This window comes from Biomphalaria glabrata, chromosome 15, assembly GCF_947242115.1.
Source record: "Biomphalaria glabrata chromosome 15, xgBioGlab47.1, whole genome shotgun sequence".
Lineage (NCBI taxonomy): Eukaryota > Metazoa > Mollusca > Gastropoda > Planorbidae > Biomphalaria > Biomphalaria glabrata.
Window position 1 is genome coordinate 12,716,500 of NC_074725.1, and position 22,371 is coordinate 12,738,870.

Genomic DNA, 22,371 nt, shown 5'->3' on the forward strand with positions numbered 1-22,371 from the left:
GACAGACAGACACACAAACATCACAGGCTGCATCACCACATAAAGTTGTCGAGTCCAACGTTACCGACACCCTCGGTATGATTATGCACTATGGCTAGAAATTTCGAGGAACCAAATAGAACAGGCTAGGGGGCGGGGGTCAAGGCATCCCTACGTGACATAAATAGTCTACCAAACTATACGGTCAGTTACAACAAACCAAACAAACACAAGCAATCTAATACGATGATAAGAAATAGAAAAGATTAACCGTCAAAGCGGTCATCGAATATCATGTGCTGACTGAAGTGATTTGTCCTTTCCTTGTCACGACGGGCTCCAAACACCTAGTATATTCTAAAACAAAACCAGTTCCACGAGAGATAAGTAACTCTTTAGTGAGGAAAACAAGAACCATCCCAAGTACACTTGAAACTATCATGAAGTGTTGATCAGTTCTAAATCAGGAGGAAATAAAAACGTTACGACAACGAGGAGACCGAACTCTTACAAGCCATCAGTCAGAGAGAAGTCACGTGTCATTTTTTTACGACGATCTGCAGCTTTTACTTTAACATCAACAGTGAAAGGTCAAGGTTTGCTCTTCAAAAGCTGATTTAGACAAAGAAAACAGAGAACCAGACTTTGACAAAGAACCAGACTTTGACAGAGACTGGGAACTACAAAGTTGGGCTATGTATAGAAAGAGATCAGCTACATACATTTTATGCAATCTTCACAATACTAATGATAGCAATTATGTTATTAATAGTGTCACAACATTCGGATGGTATGACGTCACGATGTGTTGTGATGCCGGGGATTTTATTTGAATTCAATAGTTAACAAAAAATGAAGATCTAGAATCACAATTGACAATTCTTTGATAAAACAAAACTCTGGAACTTTATTAAATACAACGTAAGTACAGTTTATGTACAAATTACAAATCAATGAGCATGGAACATATTACAAAGGCTTTTCAAACAGAGCTCTTAGAAACGTGACTAGCTACCAGGACTTAATATTATCGACTGACTTTACTTTTTTACTACCGCCAATTCTCTGGCGCTAACTCTTTTCAAAAATGTCTTTGTTTAAATTCAAATCAACCAATAGATTTCAAACATACTAATTAAGTCCCTTGGGTAAATCCTGACTTGAATGACAAGTGTCTAAATTTGAGGATTAAATCCCGAGACTCATGTCGAGGGCTTATATTACTTTCAAAAGTGAAATGTACAAACAATTCTATAATGTAATCTGTGACAAATAGTGAAGATGCTGATATTGATTTTCCATCATTCAAGAAGATAACAAAGATTATATTTGGATCGACATCAATAATGTCACAGTACCAGGAAAAAGAAAAAGAGGCAGACAGAGAAAACGATGGGATAAAAAACGATAAAAGAATGGACGGGCCTGTTACTGAAAGAGATTCTATCAAAGGCCAAAAAGACAGAGAGGAATGGAGAATGACAGTCGACGGATCATGTGTGGCGCTGAGTCTGAAAAGTTCACATCAACACAATTGCAATGAATATCGGTCTATATGACTGGAATAACAAGTTCACGTCGTATGGCCGCCACAACGACCAAAAGCATTTACTTATCTGCTTCCCCCACCCAAGCAAAAGCGGAATTTGAACTCGAGATCCACGTTTCTATCGCCGACCGCTTTACACCTCACCCAATAAGCGCAGTTTAGGATACACGCTAATGAACACATTGAATGATTCTGACACCACTATCAGATCAGAAAGACAAACCTATGGAACACATTGAATGATTCTGACACCACTATCAGATCAGAAAGACAAACCTATGGAACACATTGAATGATTCTGACACCACTATCAGATCAGAAAGACAAACCTATGGAACACATTGAATGATTCTGACACCACACTATCAGATCAGAAAGACAAACCTATGGAACACATTGAATGATTCTGACACCACACTATCAGATCAGAAAGACAAACCTATGGAACACATTGAATGATTCTGACACCACACTATCAGATCAGAAAGACAAACCTATGGAACACATTGAATGATTCTGACACCACACTATCAGATCAGAAAGACAAACCTATGGAACACATTGAATGATTCTGACACCACACTATCAGATCAGAAAGACAAACCTATGGAACACGAAGAAATGAAAATGTCATTGATTCCACTGCCTGCTGCTAAATCCAATGAGACACGTAAACTGGTCATCAACGGACATTGGTCAGACGACATCGTGTCCAGCCATGAAATGTGATCATGTAAGACGCATCAACTGGTCAACAAGTTCGAATGCCCCAACGGTCACTGCCAGCTAATGTGATCAATGACCTAGTCACGTGACGCTACCAGTGGCTTGTCTTGGATATTGCAAGACAAATTAACTTGGGTCTAGTCCGACACCTTCTTATCCTACTTATGATCTGTATTGCCCAACAAACACTGACAAAGGTAATTGTAATTAAGACATTTCATTATCGATTGAGGAAACGGGAACACGATTATATTGATGTTTGAGTTTTATTAGACAGAAACTTTAAAGCACAACAATGGTTTGAGTAAATAGGAGAGGGCAGAAGAAGGTCATTGATTTTCATCTATCTCGAGTTTTGGTTTCTCAGGATTTAAAAACTCAGAAAAGAAAATGAGCGTGTGTGAGGGAGAAGTGGGTGCGCGCGCGTGTGTGTAATTGTGTGGAGCCGGATGAGCGCAGAACCACGAAGCTGGTGCCTTGATTATTTTCGTTTAATTATGTATACAACAACCGCCCACACATAAACACACGCAAACACACACACACACAGTAGGTCGTACTTTTTTTTTGGCAGAGCTGATGGTCCAGAGGCGCCTGGAGTTCAACAATAAAGTCGATCCTTTCAGGAGACCGGTCTAAGAGATGACGCATTTACAATATCGTTTATGCGTTCCGTTACACACATAAAAGCGTCCGTACAGTGTAAAAAAAAAAGGATGTTAAATCACTAAACTTGTAGATAGATAGAAGTCAAATGGTAAAGTTACATTTCCAGACCGAAGGATATCGTACCTATAGAAGTCAAATGGTAAAGTTACATTTCCAGACCGAAGGATATCGTACCTATAGAAGTCAAATGGTAAAGTTACATTTCCAGACCGAAGGATATAGTGCAGATACAAGTCTAATGGTAAAGTTACATTTGCAGACCTAAAGTTGTGATCTTGTGAAGGTAACGAGGGTTGTTGTCTGACTATCATGTTTACCAATCACTTTGTTTATTCGTGTCAAGACAAGAAATATGATACATGAAAGTTAGGTGACATTCCCCAACGCAATACCTTTCAATAGCCATAACGTCAAGTAATTATAATAAATAGGGCGAATAGGCTACCTGTCAACACATCTATTTCATCTCTAACTTGCGACTTGCCCGAATACTAAAGTAACATGTGTGTTATCTCTATAAAGTTTCAGAATAGTAAAGTCAACATCTGTGTGTCACTAACGAGTGAGAAAGCCAAATCGATATTAAAGTACATACACTTATGATACACACATAAACCTGTCCTCAACACCTTTTCTGAACTAAGTACTTCTATAGAGTCACAATACAACTAATGTACCGGTATAAGTAAGATAACAATAAAACGTTAATTGTTCGCAACATCACAAACTAGAACGAGACAAACATAATCTACGATTCTACGATCATCTTCATTGTTCACAAAGATTGAGATCAACAGAATGCCAACTTTATATTGTAAAAGTCGATAATTAATCGTGGTAAATAAGTCTTCTAAGGTGAGTCAAGGAATAGTACATTTATTGTCCTCATAAACATACTAAACACTCACTATTAGACCCAAAGTCGAATAGAGAGCACGCGATATGAATCTGTAACGAACGTCGAAAAAAAAAATGGATTCAACTTTCGTTACAAGTCTAGCTTAAATGTTGGCCTTGGTTTTATCTAAAATTAAAAAACTGAGAGCATGCGAGAAAGATGTCTATGATGGACTGAATTAAAAGTTCCAAAATAGTTGTTGACAAAATTATTTGGTAAAAGTACAACAGCAGATTGCAGTCTGCGATAGTACATATTTATGTGGTTGATCGCAAGAGCATCATGCGACATAAATCAATCATCTATAATCTATACAGACTAAGACATTGAGTGTATTCGGGCTAGGTTCAAACCGAAGAAGTTTACAAATGCATATGACGTAGCTAGGGATTTTGGGGCCAGGGGAACGACCTCTTTAGGGGCCCTGCATTTTGACATTCGACATCATGACACGAGATAATGACGATAATATTTAATGTAAAAACATATTTCGGACACTCATTTAGAGGGAGGGGGGGGAATTTTCAAATTTGGACACTTCCTCCACCCCACCCTAGTTTCACCCATGTATATCATAAAGCTTTAAACTCCGAATGGTTGCCAGTTCGGCTGCTGATAATAAGGTCCAGAGTTGGAAGACTTTGTACGAGAGCTTCAACATTAAGCCAAAAAAAAAAATGTCAGGGTCTAATCAAGGCCATTGGTCGATGAGCAAGCCACAAAAGCCTTCTATTGTTAACGTCATCGCCCGGGCTCAGCTGACCGCACACGCACGCACACTACATCGAATGAAAGTAAAACTTCGCAACTAGCTACCTAGTATATATATCTCTACAAGTTGATTTTGTTTAGAAAGAAAAAACAAAAAACATGTCAAGAACAAGCAGCCAGTGGCATTGAAAAGTAGGTCAACGGAAAGTGGGAGGGGCGTGTTTTTCCGTGATTATAGCTTCTGCAAGGTTATAAATTACGCTGACAATAATGATACTCAAACAGGGGAATCTTCCACTGGTCTCCCCCCTCAAATGATAATTGCTCTGTCAGTAGATACAAGTGACAGCACGTCTTGGACCGCCGGGTCAAAGGTCAAAGTTAATCGGTTAAAAAAAAAAATTTTCGATTTACCAGGGGAGGACTTGGGACTCAATAAAGATCTGCATTGACTGCCATAGACTCTTGGTACATGCAGTTTCAGCAAATAAAGAGATCGAGGTACGCACATGACCGTATCCTGTGAGGTCACGTATAAACTAAGCACAGACAGAAACAATCCATTGAGCCAATCAGACAATGACCGTTGTACTTTTGTGTCCACCCACTTAGCAAACCCAGATTTTAAAAAAATAAACAACCAACAGGGCCGGCCTTGGGTAATCGGAGGCCCTAGGCCCTAGACAAAATGAATGTGGTGCCCCCCCCCCCCCCCATGCCCTTAAATGAACTACACAAAATAATAAATAAACACGAAAAAAGGTTAAGCAATTTATTAAAAACCTTCATCTAGAACTACATTCATCTAGAACTACATTCATCTAGAACTACATTCATCTAGAACTACATTCATCTAGAACTACATTCATCTAGAACTACATTCATCTAGAACTATATTCATCTAGAACTACATTCATCTAGAACTACATTCATCTAGAACTACATTCATCTAGAACTACATTCATCTAGAACTACATTCATCTAGAACTACATTCATCTAGAACTACATTCATCTAGAACTATATTCATCTAGAACTACATTCATCTAGAACTACATTCATCTAGAACTACATTCATCTAGAACTACATTCATCTAGAACTATATTCATCTAGAACTATATTCATCTAGAACTACATTCATCTAGAACTACATTCATCTAGAACTACATTCATCTAGAACTACATTCATCTAGAACTATATTCATCTAGAACTACATTCATCTAGAACTACATTCATCTAGAACTACATTCATCTAGAACTACATTCATCTAGAACTATATTCATCTAGAACTACATTCATCTAGAACTATATTCATCTAGAACTATATTCATCTAGAACTACATTCATCTAGAACTACATTCATCTAGAACTACATTCATCTAGAACTACATTCATCTAGAACTACATTCATCTAGAACTATATTCATCTAGAACTACATTCATCTAGAACTACATTCATCTAGAACTACATTCATCTAGAACTACATTCATCTAGAACTACATTCATCTAGAACTACATTCATCTAGAACTACATTCATCTAGAACTACATTCATCTAGAACTATATTCATCTAGAACTACATTCATCTAGAACTACATTCATCTAGAACTACATTCATCTAGAACTATATTCATCTAGAACTACATTAATAAAATAAAAATAAACAAAAACCATTTTAGAACGCCTACGACGCGAGAACGCCTAAACAGCCTAACAATTCAATAATATCTATATAGCGAGATATCATTCTGTCTCTGGAATATTCACAATTTATTCGATACTTTTGCTACCATCAAAGAAAGAAGAATTTTATTTTTGTTCAAGCTTTATGACATCTACACGAATACATGTACACAACTAGCTGAACGCTAGCTGAAATAGTGCTCGAGTCAAAAAAAAATAATTTTTTCGAGTCCTGTGCCAGGCCCCCACTAATCGGAAGCCCTAGGCGATTGCCTAGTTTGTCAATGCCTAAGATTACAATCCTGTTTTTTTTATTTTGGTTAATTTTAAACAATGTACCTTGATGGCATCTAGCAGCGTTGCTAGGGAAATGTGAAATGTTTAAACATAGACCAAACACATTTTTTTTTTTTAATCTTTACGTAAGTCGAGTAGGTGGAAGGCGTGATAAATTTTTACAAATATCGTCACTGCAGACAATAGGCTAACGCCCTAGATGTCAATGGCAAGGTCATGGCCTACGTCTGCTCAGGTCCACGTGACAATAAATAACTATAACTATAAATAAAACCTAATAATACTTTCCTATTAAAATGAGCATACTATCTGCTAGGAATATGAAGTGCTCTAGACTTAAAACAATAAAGAGTCTCTCTTGTTTGAAGAGAGTGTGTGATGCGACCAAAGCCGGATCCAGAACTTTTTTTTTTGGGGGGGGGGGGGGTGCTCTTACCACACACTTTCTTTACAAAGCTTATAACAACTCACTCTGCCTGTCTGGTAAATAGTGTGTACACAATGTTTCTCCCACACCCAATCTCGGATCAAGCTGAAATTTTGCACAACTATTTCGTTTACCTGACAGCACAAGAATCAATTAAAACAACAACAACAACAAAACAATTAGCTAATTAACTTTTGGTAATTAATTCTTTGTTTGATATCTCGAACAAGGTAAATACAAATTTTACTTGACTGAAGTGGTGGCATAAGCTGAATTAGTCACCTTTATAGGTCGCACTTATAGGAGCATTGGTACAAATTTGTCCTAGCATAGGGATCAAAGAATGTACTTGTATCTTTGTCTTTCTGAGTATTTTATAAGGGTTTTTTTGTATTTGAAGATTATGGTTCAGTGTTATATGTAAAGTTGCTACTTTACTTTTAAGTCTTCTATCCTAAAGGTTTTCTAAATTTAGTTTCTTAATGTTTTCTTGAGCACATTTTAGTATTGGCCTGACCCAAGGTTAAGTAACATTTTAGTTTCATGTTCTTATTTGATTTGTAGATATTTCTTTCAAAATACTCTAATGCTTTCTTAGATTTTTAAATAGTTTCATCGATATAGGGATTTAATGATAGTTTTTCATTTATTATAATACCTAGGTATTTTGAGTTTTTAGTCTGTGTTACTGGTTTACCATGAATAAGATAAGTGGAATTAATTTGTTTTAGTTTTTTTGTTACTCTTAACAACTGACATTTTTTTAGGTGGAAAGACAAGCTCCAATTTGATTCCCATTTCTGTAATTCATCTAATTATCTTTGTAAAATGTCTGTATCTTGTGTTGTTTTTATTTGTTCTAAAATATTATGCAATCGTCTGAAAATAATCTGAACTATTGCAAATTGGTAAATCATTTATTTAAATTAAAACTTAATTACATGACTGATCTAATCTAATCGATACAATTACACATCGTATTTTTTTTTAAATGTATTTTTAAAAATGTTTTTCTTGTTAATTCGTAGAATTGCCCTCATCCAGCTTTTTTTAAAAATTTATTTTTAAAAATGTTTCTTAAATTTTATTTGAACCTGTTGTAGACTTACTACACAGTCTTAGCAAATTTAAACATTTGTCTAGTAGCATTTGTATGACATAGCTAACAAAGTGTGCACAGACATCGTGTAATTTCCCCCCCCCCCCCCAACAACGATCCACCAATGGGAGGAGGGGGCATTAAAAGAATAGTCTAATATAAAGAATCAACAATAATAGAAAAAATTGAGTTTTTCAAGAAGATTGTTTTCCCTTTCTATGACCTACATTTACGTATTTTTATTTAACAAACCTTTCTTTTGTCCTACATACGACTCTTAACTATCTCCTCCTTACACTCGCGATTCTTCCAAAGTTGAGAACCGCTGAACTGGCTATATTGAAACTTGTACACACCATAGATGCATCTAAATCCTAACTTTCACACACATTGACCCATGAAATCTAAAATGTCACTGTCCTCTCCCCGTCGCCTGATATAAAGTCAAAGTACTTATCAGGAAACAGAATCCCAGGGACTGCATACACAAGTTAACAACTGGCGTGCATTCGTCAAATAAGGTCCACGTAAGGCGATACCCAAATACATTTTAGGTCCAAATAAATCTAATGACCTAAAGTCTAAAAAGTAGCCTCATACATATGTACATTAATACTAATATTAGAACTACAGAAAATCGATTGACAGTAAAATGTTATTACAAAAAAAATATATAATTCGTACCAAGATCTAGATGCACATGTTGATTTATAGCTGGGTATTATGAAACAAGAATTTGAAAATTCACTGCTGAGCTTAAAAGGATAGAGCAAATGAAGAAGTTAGATTACACTTTGTACCATGACTGACTTTAAATATATCGCATAAATCCACATTTACTAACAGTGCACACACTCTCTCAGAAATAAGGCAGTGCTTCTTTGTCGCTCGATACTGAAATAGAACATGTGTGTTGGTATATATCTCGGTGTATAGGTGTGTGTGTTATCACATGTCTCATCAAGGCCAAAGCAATTTAAAAAAAAATAGATTGGACAGAAACAGGTCGTTGAATTAAAAAAAAGATCAGCCTACCGGTACGACGATATTCGTAATTCGATCATGCGTATCGGTTCAGTATGACGTTTGAAGAGGTGTTTATTCTAGCGAGAAGAGAGACAGACGGGACAGTCGTATTTTGTTTGAATGTAAACTGATAGGAGAATCTACAGGCTATACACATCTAAACTTATATTTACTTTTAAAAGAATACAATAATGAATTATAAATAGACCTATTCATGCTGATTCCCTGATCGCTAATACCAACTAGTATTTCTAAATTTGTAAAAATATGTCACTCTAGGTTCCTATCTTGAAAAAAAATATCATAATAAGTACTCTAAATAATGTATAGACATTTAGATACATTTAAGACGGCGTATAAATATTTCAAGGGATAGGTCAAAGTGTTACTATTTCATAAGACTAAATTTTGTCAGCTGAAACAGACCAATATATACATTAACATATATATAGTTTTTAGCTCTTAAAGATTTGTTTTAAGAAAATGTCATAAGGTTGTAGTTTAAAAAAAAAAAAACGTAAAATTCAGCGACAGACGTGATGTGTGAATGGGTGAGAGGGACATCATTAGCACATGACGGGGCATCATTAGTACATGACGGGGACATCCTTAGCACACGACGGGGACATCATTAGCACACGACGAGGACATCATTAGTGCATGACGGGGACATCATTAGCACATGAAGAGGACATCATTAGTACATGACGAGGACATCATTAGCACATGACGGGGACATCATTAGCACATGACGGGGACATCATTAGCACATGACGGGGACATCATTAGTACATGACGGGGACATCATTAGTGCATGGCGGGGACATCATTAGCACATGACGAGGACACCATTAGCACATGACGAGGACATCATTAGTACATGAGAGGGACATCATTAGCACATGACGAGGACATCATTAGCACATGACGGGGACATCATTAGTACATGACGGGGACATCATTAGCACATGACGAGGACATCATTAGCACATGACGGGGACATCATTAGTACATGACGAGGACATCATTAGCACATGACGGGGACATCATTAGCACACGACGAGGACATCATTAGCACATGACGGGGACATCATTAGCACACGACGAGGACATCATTAGCACATGACGGGGACATCATTAGCACATCAACAACCTTCGTCCACACGGTGTCAGAATTTTGTTTAGTTTGTACATTATATTTGCAAGTAAACAAAGTTGTGTTTTTTTTCTGTTACCAAAAATAAACAAAGAGGAGCAACAAAAAAAAAATAAACAAGTAGAAACCGGAGACCCAAGGGATATAATTCACTAACATGGGAGGTAATTCAATTCTGGAATTCTTTGCTTAGGGAATTGATGCACGCACTGTCTGGTGTGAGCTGTTATGTCTGTTACCCCCCCCCCCCCTCTCTCCACGCAATTCTATGCGATTTTTTTTTCATTCATCGAATTGCATATACCATCTTTAAAATATGTTATCCTTAATAGTCGGGCTGTAATGTAAATTGCTAAGTCGGCCCGTAAAAATTGTATGCCTTTATGTGTATATGTGTGAGTGCAAAGAGGGTGTGGTGAAGATTTGAAAGGTAGAAAAAAAAGTGCTTCAAAACACATCTACGTAGGCCTACTATTTATCTAAATCACTATAAAGAAATATAACAAGTGACACACACTATCATAGCTCACAACTATCATACTCAATTCTTCTCGATGCGACGCCTATGTCCCATCGTCCGATTTGGCTAATCAATCTCCATAACGCGGAGCCCACTGTCCAGATTGGGCAGATTAAGTTGTCAAAGGCACGAGGAGATCTCTTGAATCACGTGATCTCTTCGTGTTTAGTATAGTATGGACAGTAGGGACACAGGACAGAGTGTCCTTGAAGCCTTTCAGGGTTTTGGAAGAAAAAGAAATATTGGCTTGAAAAAAATATATTTTAAAAGATCTATTCCTATCATCTAAATCTTTCGCCCAGGCAGTGTTTAGAGCTGTACTAAGTCCTGCTAAAGTATGAAATAATCAATAATCAATCACTTTAGGAAGTAGTCTCGCACGCACATGTAACGGATGCTGGCTCCCTATGTCGGAAAAGAAGCCTCGGAGGCACCTGCACTCGACCCGTTCCTCCAATTATTTTTAATAGTACAGAATTATTGTAGTCCAAACGGAATATATCCTCTAACATTAAACAAACATCACGTTTTCCATACAAATATTCTATTGGGCACAGTATCAGGCAGAAGAAAGTGAAGAAGAGAGAGAGACACACACATTTTATTACGTGACAGCCTGTCACGTTTTATTTCAGATTATCCTTTGAAGCACAGTTCTGGAGGTTCACAGATAGTAGAGTTTAACTGTTCCTGTGAAATATATCACCCAACATGAAGCAAAAAAAAACGCTTACCATAGAAATATTTTATTGGGCACAGTACCAGGCAGAAGAAAGTAAAGAAGAGAGAGGCAATGGACCGACTTACTCTTGGACAATTTTCTGAGAAAAGGCAAGGGATAGAGATGGATGGCGTAAAGTCGGGAAAACGTTGACAGTGGCTCCTCATCAGATTTTTTCCTAATAGAAACAAGATGGAGGGAACGAAACACGAGACAGTCGAACCAAGGGAGACTTAATTTGAGTGATAGTTTAGAATATGATTTGATATTTTTGTAAATATATTTTTTAAAGATATTATTAAGTTGATTTTTTTTCATTTTGAATTTTTTTTTCAGGGTGTAAGTGAGTATATTTTAACTTTTGGTTATATTAGGAATAACAATAAGTTGATTTTCAGTTAAAGATATTTCAGGATATTAAAAAGACCTTAAATCTGTTGGAAGTAAATATAACTGAACATTGTACAGGCCACATAACAGAGGATAATTTGCTATAAAAATTGGCATACAGTCAAGTAATACAATGTGTCAAGGTCTTCAAAAACCAGCAACATTTTTTGTTTGTTTGTTAAAAATTCTTTTTTTGAAATCACTAAGCGTTAAGTAAAGCTAAAAATATTCCAAAAAGTCCAAAGAGGCTAAAAATTAACTGACACTTTGCAGAGAGGATAATCCAGATAATTCCAGAAGTATTATTGGAGTCATTCGTTTATGTCATGTCACCATTTTTAATGTGATTTTATTATTTACAGTCATATTATGTTTTTGTACTTGAAATAATGTGTGTGTTTTTATTATACGATTCAAGTGTGATATTAAAATAATTCCATTTTTTGAAGTGGATTTATAGTTGACTGAATACAAATTCACGAATCCTATAGGCTACGTTTGGATATAAGTCTATATCTACTACTAGATCTAGTATTAGCCTGATGATGCCTAATGACTACTGATTGGCATAATCAGGCTAATCCAAGTCTGTACTAAATCTCTAATCATTACTTTCAATAATAATAATAATAGAAATGGTCTAGATCTAGATTTATGCTACTCCAAAACATACATTAAACTAGAAAATTAATGATTTTGTTTAAAAAGTAAATAGATCTACTTGGTTCTAGATTCTAGATCTAGACATCATCAGAAGAAAGAGAAAAACTTACAGAAAATAAAAGTTATGTAAGTTGCCATTATTGATTTTTAAAACACTCCGCCCACTCTGCGGAAGTTATTAAAATCAATAACTAGAAAAAAATAGTCGGTTCTAATGATTAAGAGATGCAGAGATGAGTGTTTATATGAAGTTAACTTATTGGTAGTTGGTTTCCCACTCACTATACAGCGATCTACGCTTTTCAGGATTTCCCGATAGCTGTCTTGAATAATAAAATGTTTTAGATTTATTTTCGTTCATTCGGTTGTAGGTATTATAGCCCTAAGGTATTTTTTTACCCCATATTTTTAAGCATTAATAAAAGTAAGCACTCGAGGTGTGTGTTGTTTAGACAAGCTAGCGGGAATACCCGATGTGTCATCTAAATACTAGAACATAGGCAGCAGGTGATTTTACTAAGGGTCGTCGTACAGGGCAGCATGTGACAACTAGATCTAGTAGATCAGTGGGGGTGGGGGGCAGGCATATAAACTTCTGACACCAGTGTCATGGGCCGCAACAAAGTCGCCGAGTCCAAAGAAATATGGCTAAGGAGACACAAACTAGACTCTGATAACAAAAAGAAACAAACACAAAAACTGTTTTGTTCTCTTGGCTATGAAACCATTTAAATCCAACTTTTTAAATGTAAATTTCAGGTGTCATGTTTTGAGTGAAGCTGGTAGGAAGGAAGATATCGTTTGCTATCGTTCTAATATTTTGTTACGCATAATTCAGACGCGGCTTTGGAGGGGGGGGGGGGAGGAGTGGAGCAACAGCGATAAAGAGACTCCTCTGTCACCGTCAGCCCGTCGTACAAATACTCGTTGCCCAGAAATGACACTCGCCCAGGGCCCCGCGCACTGCTAGGGCCGCCTCTGACGTAATGCCCACGTGTAAGATAAATCTCCCCAAGGTGAAAAAAAAAAGATGATCATTATTATTGCGCACCATGGGAAATGATATTTGTACTCACCGTTGTTTCACTTTATCAATGAATGATAGCATTAGTAACGACAACTCACTTCTGGAGTTATAAAAAAGAGAAATAATGTATTATAGCAATGTTATTCTCTCCCCTATCGACCAATTATCTGTTCACAGTCATAGTGTGTGTTAGTGCTAGAAGTTATTTAACATATGCATATAACTGTAGGTTTTGCTTGACAAATTACAACTATTAGAAGGAGAGGACAAAAAAGCGACAAAGAGAGGGGGAGGAGAGAGTCTAGATAAAGCTCAACATAACACGTTGACCTATCACGGAAAGGTCACCACAGAGTCAGAGGGTCCCCTGAAGATTTAAAGCCGTAGGGGTGAGCAAGAATACCAAATGGTATCGCGCCAGATTCTTATTTCACGTTTATTTATTTTAACCTAAAAATAGTTGTGCCCAGTTACTGGCCTTCCAAGGTGTTCACTGTGGTAACAATAAGGGTAGCCTACTCCTCTCAGACCTTGCGATCTTGGAGGGCAGGTTCTTCATCTGTTTCTATGGCCAATGGTCAACGATGGTGTCATGTGGCCAGCACAACGACCAACCGTCTTTATTTCTCCAACGTAATAGAGTTGGGTGGACTCAAGGACGTCTTTAAAATCCCGAAACCGTCGACCACCCGACCTTCACATCATCTGCTCTCATAGATCGCAAGGTCTGAAAGGGGGACACCTTTACTATTACTTTACTTCTATAGATTACGGGAAACAAAATGTTCATGAGAAATATACAGTGCCTATAAAAAGTAAAACTACAAAATGTGATTGATGTATACTTTCCCTCCCTTACCCAAAAAAAAAAAAAAAGGCGACCATTCAGAGGTATGGTCAAACGGTGAAATGGACACTGGCCAGAAAATACATATGCGTTTAAATTTCATACACGGTACCGAGTATTGAGTTGTTAGTTCATTGACATGTGATATAAGCATGTATAATAAAGTCAAACTGGAGACCATAAGAGTGCAAACCTACTGGACAAAGGTCACATGCAAGTGATGACACCGTTGACCTTTCCAATGGTATGGGTAACATCAACTATTTGACCACGGCGAAGCACTAAATCTATCTGCATCTGTTACGCCACCATAGAAGATAACAACTATATAAGTGAAATTCACTTTGATAGCTAGGCCTAGATCTCGCAATGTGTCCATGTCCACAATAGATCTAGCAGGCTATGTTCGCATACCTCCCCCCCCCCCCCAGACTTTGATAGCTAGATCTAGATCTCGTAATGTGTCCAAGTACACACTAGATCTAGTGGGCTATGTTCCAATACCCCCAGATGCCAGGTAGACTAATTGTATTTTAGATCCTTTACAATTTGACATTTAAATAAATAAATAAAAAACATATTTAAAATGAGTGAAACTAATTACCGATTAGGGGTGAAGAATTCATTTCGTAACATTAAGAACTCAATACGAATTAAGAAAAGTATAGTGTGTGATTGTGTAATTGTCCAGATGGACTAGATCTATATATAATGTTATAAGAACGTCATGGAAGTTTGGTACGATGATGAATATTAAAAATTAGATCTCAGTCCTCGAAATGTTTCTGGAGCAATCTTTACTTTGTGAAGTAACGAGATCCTTCTGGTGGAGGAAATAAGTATCTCTAGGCACACACACACATGCAATAAACCATTGTATTTGACACTAGTGTACAACATCTGTATCCGCCCCCCTTCCCCGGATTCTCTCCGTTTCTCGCTCGTACGATGACGTCATCTAAAAATCTACATATTGATGAGACAAGAGACAGAGGTCAGCAAGTTATGACCCCCCCCCCCCCATCTCCGTTTCCCCCATATCTATTTCACATCTCAAGGGTAAAGATCGAAATAATATCTTGAAGCGGAAATAACATTGTAGCATTTGTGTGTGCGAGTGTGTTTATCATGTGTTTACCAAATTTATTGTAGCCATTAGGCTAGTTATATATGCGTATATGCAGGCTCGAGTGTTTACTTTCTTTATGTATGGATGATCTGGATGTTGATACCTCGAAAGCAAGGGAGGCAACTGTTTGGAGCGAAGAGCATTCAACATGAAGACAGCATGGTTTCTCTAGCACAGCAAGACCAAGAGAGAGCATTCAACATGAAGACAGCATGGTTTCTCTAGCACAGCAAGACCAAGAGAGAGCATTCAACATGAAGACAGCATGGTTTCTCTAGCACAGCAAGACCAAGAGAGAGCATTCAGCATGAAGACAGCATGGTTTCTCTAGCACAGCAAGACCAAGAGAGAGCATTCAACATGAAGACAGCATGGTTTCTCTAGCACAGCAAGACCAAGAGAGAGCATTCAACATGAAGACAGCATGGTTTCTCTAGCACAGCAAGACCAAGAGAGAGCATTCAACATGAAGACAGCATGGTTTCTCTAGCACAGCAAGACCAAGAGAGAGCATTCAACATGAAGACAGCATGGTTTCTCTAGCACAGCAAGACCAAGAGAGAGCATTCAACATGAAGACAGCATGGTTTCTCTAGCACAGCAAGACCAAGAGAGAGCATTCAACATGAAGACAGCATGGTTTCTCTAGCACAGCAAGACCAAGAGAGAGCATTCAACATGAAGACAGCATGGTTTCTCTAGCACAGCAAGACCAAGAGAGAGCATTCAACATGAAGACAGCATGGTTTCTCTAGCACAGCAAGACCAAGAGAGAGCATTCAGCATGAAGACAGCATGGTTTCTCTAGCACAGCAAGACCAAGAGAGAGCATTCAACATGAAGACAGCATGGTTTCTCTAGCACAGCAAGACCAAGAGAGAGCATTCAACATGAAGACAGCATGGTTTCTCTAGCACAGCAAGACCAAGAGAGAGCATTCAGCATGAAGACAGCATGGTTTCTCTAGCACAGCAAGACCAAGAGAGAGCATTCAGCATGAAGACAGCATGGTTTCTCTAGCACAGCAAGACCAAGAGAGAGCATTCAGCATGAAGACAGCATGGTTTCTCTAGCACAGCAAGACCAAGAGAGAGCATTCAACATGAAGACAGCATGGTTTCTCTAGCACAGCAAGACCAAGAGATGTCTGTTTATTTCAAATTATACATCTCTAGCATGCGAGACAATTGCTGTGTGGCGTGTTTACCTAAAGTAGCGAGATTAGTTAAATGGTGACAAAATGTACCTCTTTAAACAGTGGTCAGTAGCTAGTGTTCTTATTACACAGCAGTAACACAGCCCCCCCCCCACCCCCCACAATTAGATATATAAGGAACACAGTACAAACACATGCATTCTTTTTTTTTTCCTGCAAATTCAAACAACAGCGAATTGGAAATACATTTTGTGATGTATAAGACGGTTCGTAAAAAAATATGAAAACTAAAAGGACATTGGTCTGTGTAAAAGAGGGTGCTACACAGTAAAGAACAATCCGAGTGTAATATGAGAACCACTGACACGCTATCTTCTTGCTATCACTGAGTTAGGATGTATCTATCAAAATAAGTTGTGAGAACCACTGACATATTATTTTCTTGCTATCACTGGGTTGGCATGTATATATCGAAATAAGTTGTGAGAACCACTGACACACTATCTTCTTGCTATCACTGGGTTGTCATGTATCTATCGAAATAAGGTGTGAGAACCACTGACACACTATCTTCTTGCTATCACTAGCTTGGCAAGTATCTATCCAAAATAAGGTGTGAGAACCACTGACACACTATCTTCTTGCTATCACTGAGTTGGCATATATCTATTGAAAAGATATTGCTGACTCAGCATGTTAGTACGATCCTTGTTTTCACATGTCCACTTCACAGACCAATATATTTATCTGTGACGTTGTGTTGTAGAATTCGTAAAAGATTACAAATAAACAAACAAAAAAAAACAAGATAATAAAAGGGCGGCCACTTAGGGGTCAGTCGTACTCACACATTAAGTAGCACACAAACTCGAACATAGACTGCATTTAAAACAATGACCTCGAATTAACCATACTTGAGTACATTAATATCATTAACACAGTTTGTCATAAAAGCGAGTAATATTTAAATTTTTAAAACCAATTCCATCTTTATGTTCAAATTAATACATTCATATTTATTTGTCATGGAGATGTGATAATACTGCAAGAAATACATAGGTGTTACTATTTCATAAAGAGAATTTAAAATAAAAATCTTATACCAAGTGTAATTGTATCCATTGGTTTGGTGGATCAGTCATGTGATTAAGTTTGTTATAGACCTAGACCAAGAGCAATAATAATGTGTGATATTTTTATCTATTGATTTTGTTTAGCGCTATTTCATGCTTTTAGCTTTCTCAATGCCCCATCATCCTATCACCTATCTGGGGACCAGTTAGGAAAATTGGGATGGGGGGGGGGGGAAGGGATATCTGGATGAACGACCTGAATTACAATTACATCTTACACTTCCTCAAGCCATGCTTATCAAAATGGAAGATAGTATAGTTATGTATTGTTGGTTTCAAACTGACTTTAAAGCGGCGATCTATAAAAAGGGAACTATTCAGCTTATACCACCACTTCAGTCCAGTACGATTTCTTTCCCTTATTCGAGATACCAAACAAAATAATTAATTACCAATAGTTATTAACTAATTAACTTTTTTTTTGATTCTTGTGTTGTAAAAGAAATAATTGTGCACAATTTTAGCTTGATCTGAGACTGTGTGTGGGAGAAATAACGTGTACAAACTTTTTATCAGACAGACAGACAGAGTTGATATAAAGCGTTGTAAAAAGGCCACTATGCTAATCGAACCCACCACATTCGCGCTATTAGTGCGACGATCCATCAACTGGGCTATCCACCCACACTACTGACACTACTATATGCGTATCAAGTGATTTACCCGCTAAGGTCTCAAAAGATGTGTAAACAGGAAGTTTATCTACACATTGCTTCCTAGAAGCCTTAAGTTTTTTTTTTAGTTTTTTTTTTAACAGAAGAGTTAATTAGAAATGAAAAATTATTACGTTATTTCCTGTTTGAGGTGTTTCTATTTATAAACCTAGATAAGGGGAGACAAGCTTATACCGGTGTCCTCTCGGTAAATATGTTTCAAGCCTCACGCTAAATACTTGTTTGAATTTATGATTGAAATTAAGTTATATTGTGTGTTAATAGTGGGTGTTAAATCTTTTTGTGTTTTCCACTTGGAAAGTATTTTATTTCGTAAAGATTATTTCCGTTCTTTTTTTTTATTCACCAGAACCAGTAACTCCGACAACATGATGGAATTAGGGTCATTAGATTTAGATTGCAGATGGTCTCCCTTGGCAATGACAGTCATATAGACGACCCAATGCCACTATTACATTCTGAAATGTTAGCTTGAAATAAAATATTCAATTTTCTTACCCCTAGGCTACTAGTGTTTCCCACAAACTTCCACTTTTGTTTTTTTTTACATTTCTATCCATTACAAAACGTGTAAGCTATTAGCAAGAATTGAATATGAGGATCTTCGTCAAGTTATTTTGTGGTACTAGAACCACGTGACCACAACTAAAGTATACGTCACTAAGAGTGTATTTAAAAATCAAAACAAGGTCGAAGGTAACAGCGCATACGTCACGAGAAAACAAGTCAGCTCGAAAGTTTTTCCACGACAATATTAAATCAATCAATCGACTCTCTTTATTCTAGTTTTTGTTCCGTTTTTACCCCCCCCCCCCTTACTGCCAACTATATCTTAGCTCATAGAAAGTTCTACAACCTTCCTCATCGATAACCGAAACCAACACACACACACACAGACGAGAACGCGGATTTCTACAGCAACGTTTCTCTAGCTAGGGAACCCACATTCCTACACATTCCTACACTGTGTACCATTTATTTTTTTGTAGGGGAAGGAATAAAGTGCTATTTATACACATAGCTTAGTCAACGTCCATTGACCATGAACATAGCGTAGCCAACGTCCATTGACCATAAACATAGCATAGCCAACGTCTATTGACAATGAACATAGCGTAGCCAACGTCCATTGACCATACACATCAAAGAGTCGTATTACTGAGTGTGCTGACACAGGAAAGGCCTGTGTCGAAATAGTCTATATGAAAATATCCATAAAAATGAAAAGAGAGGGGGGGGGCGTTGAACAAAAAAAAGTTACCCCCCCCCCAAACAAAAAAGAAGAAATGGAGAGAGGGGTGCTAACACACTTTCCATTGGTCCATAATCTGATCATTGGAGAAGTGTAGTTATATCCTTTCTTAGCAGAAGCAAAGCATTAACAAAAGACACAAGTGAATCTTTTTAAGGAAAAAATGGGTGAGGGGAGAAAGAACTTTGGCCTAAGGGTTTTTTGGTCACCACTATGTACCATGTCTTTGTTTTCTTATATATATATATGTGTGTGAACTAAAGTTTTCTAGGAGAAATGCAACTTCTGGGGGTGGGGAATGAGAGGTAAAACTACATTCACATTATTTGTAAGGGTTCAGAAACTCCTCAGACTCCTTGCCCCAACATCCCGGAGGACGACATTGGATGGAGGTGGGCAGCATGACCGACTGAGTTTTATTTAGTCTTGCCACACCCTACTCCTAGTCAAAATCTAGAACATGACTCCAGAACGTCTTGGTTGAAAAAAATAAACATCTTCACAGAATAATTTCAAAATATGGTTTCACCTCTGAGCTAGAGCTCTTGAGAGACTGTGGCAACTAGATCTAGATGGACGCATTTCACGTTTGCTTTCAAGTCAAATAAGCCTCCTCTATCTCCCTCAATTTTAGGGTAGAAAATAACAGTAATATTTTGACTCCATCTTATTGGAACCAATGGAGCTAAAAGCCCAGAGGATCAAATACTCCAGATCTACATCTATGCCTCTCGACAACTTAGGACCTAAACTTTTTTGGCCTAAAATACTTTCATCCTGACACTTTAGTTATAACTTTTGTCTAGCGAGTCTTTCATGCTATGGTCCAGTCTCTATTGTGGACCCCTAGGGAATTGGGAGAGGGTATCCAGCGACACCATACGTTATAGCAGGCCTCAAAGCTGATCTGCGACGTCGCAATCTGTGAGAGACCTTTAGCTCGTACAGACTTGTGACGTGGCAACAAGCTATTGGTCTAAACTGTCCACAAGTTGTGACGTTGCAGGTCAGTGTTCAGGCTTTCTATGACAATTGGTCTCGGTATCCAGGCGACGATTTTCATGCTGCCTTATCTCACTTCAGGAGGCGCGGTGGCTGAGTGGTTAAGCACTTGGCTTCCTAACCTGGGTCCTGGGTTCGAATTTCGGTGAAGATTGAGATTTTGAATTTCGGGATGTTTAGGGTGCCCTTGAGTCCACCCTATTCTAATGGGTTCTTGACTTTAGTTGGGGAAAGAAAAGGCTGTTGGTCTTTGTGCTGGCCTGCCTGGCCACATGATTACCTACTTGTTAACCGTTGGCCAAAGAAACAGATGACCTTAACATCATCTGCCCTATAAACCGCATGGTCTGAAAGGGGAACTTTACCTTTTTTTTTTTTTTACTTTACTTAGGTTACTTTAGAACCATAGCAAACAGCTCAGCAGAAGTCGGGATTCGAACTACACACCCCTTGATATGCAGCCAAGCGGTTGGTGCCACTTAGCAACCCTTAAAACTTTTATGCTTGGCCTAAAACTTAGATCTAGATATTTAACTTAAAATATGAACTACTAAAGACCATGACACTAATATCAAATGATTAAGATAATTTAAAAGATTAGATTTATATAATAGAGCAACAATATTATCTTATCTTTATAATAGATCTCGATAATAGCATATTTTATTGATCCTAACCTAATACGTCAAATTTGTATCTGTATCTAGATTATTCTAGACAGACCTAGATCTAGTTTACTGCGCTGAACCAGAAATAAAATCAAAAACGTCTTTGTTTTCCTGTGTTTATCACCTTTATTTTTTTTTTTGTCCCGCCAATTTGTTTACAAAACCCAAACCCCAACAGCTCCACGAAACTAGGTCACACGTGAAGGTTTGTCGCTTCCTTCATTTTCAGTATTAATATTAGATCTATATATATCGCTTGTCATACAAATATAAAAGTGGGTCAAAAGTAACAACCACTCCCCCAACCCACCCATCTAATCGCAATATAACCCAAATAGAGACAATACAAGAAATTAGATCTAGGAATACATAATAAGATCTAGGTCTAGGTCTATGTCTTGAAAATAGTCCAAAACTTACCCCAGATGATTTTAACGTTGCCAGGTAACTGTAGCAGAAATACACCAGACCATACACCAACACTTTTAATTTAAAAAAAAAAAAAAAAGAATTCGCCAACACAAACAACGAAGTTTAATATCGACTAAAACTCTTACAAAATTTGAAATACCGTAAACTAAATCTAGATCTATATTTATTCTTTGTCAATATTGAAGAAGTCTGGAATATACGTTTCCACAACCATCTCGATTTGAGGCTCGCTCGCGATATGTTGGTGCAATAACAAGTCCACGCGAGAGTGAGATGCGATGAATGAGGTCAAAGATCAAAAGGTCTACCGTTCTTGCCCTGACAAGTGCGCGATAGCAAGTCGTATTTAGCTCGGCGAACTGGTATCCACTGCATTTAAGTGGTTTTCTTTTTCTTCTGGTTGCTATTATGCGTATAGCATGGGTGGAATACTGCACATCTAAGACAAAATGATAAAAAGAGAAATGTAAACAAATATGATTAATTCCCGTCCATATTGAACATTTCCCTCCGTACTCTTAATCTAAATACATC

The 22,371-nt window shown here is 37.5% G+C and overlaps 1 protein-coding gene across 5 annotated transcripts in view; it reads right to left on the reverse strand.

Annotated features, from left to right (window-relative positions):
• LOC106063439 (monocarboxylate transporter 5-like) overlaps positions 1-22,089 on the reverse strand; it is a 51,222-nt gene extending 29,133 nt beyond the window's left edge. Inside the window, exon 1 of one of the 5 annotated variants that reach the window (XM_056012271.1) lies at positions 21,826-22,089. The gene's annotated coding sequence lies outside the window, so the exon portion shown is untranslated. The other 4 variants (XM_056012275.1, XM_056012276.1, XM_056012273.1 and 1 more) reach the window with 4 other exon arrangements.
• Positions 22,090-22,371: the final 282 nt, after the last annotated feature.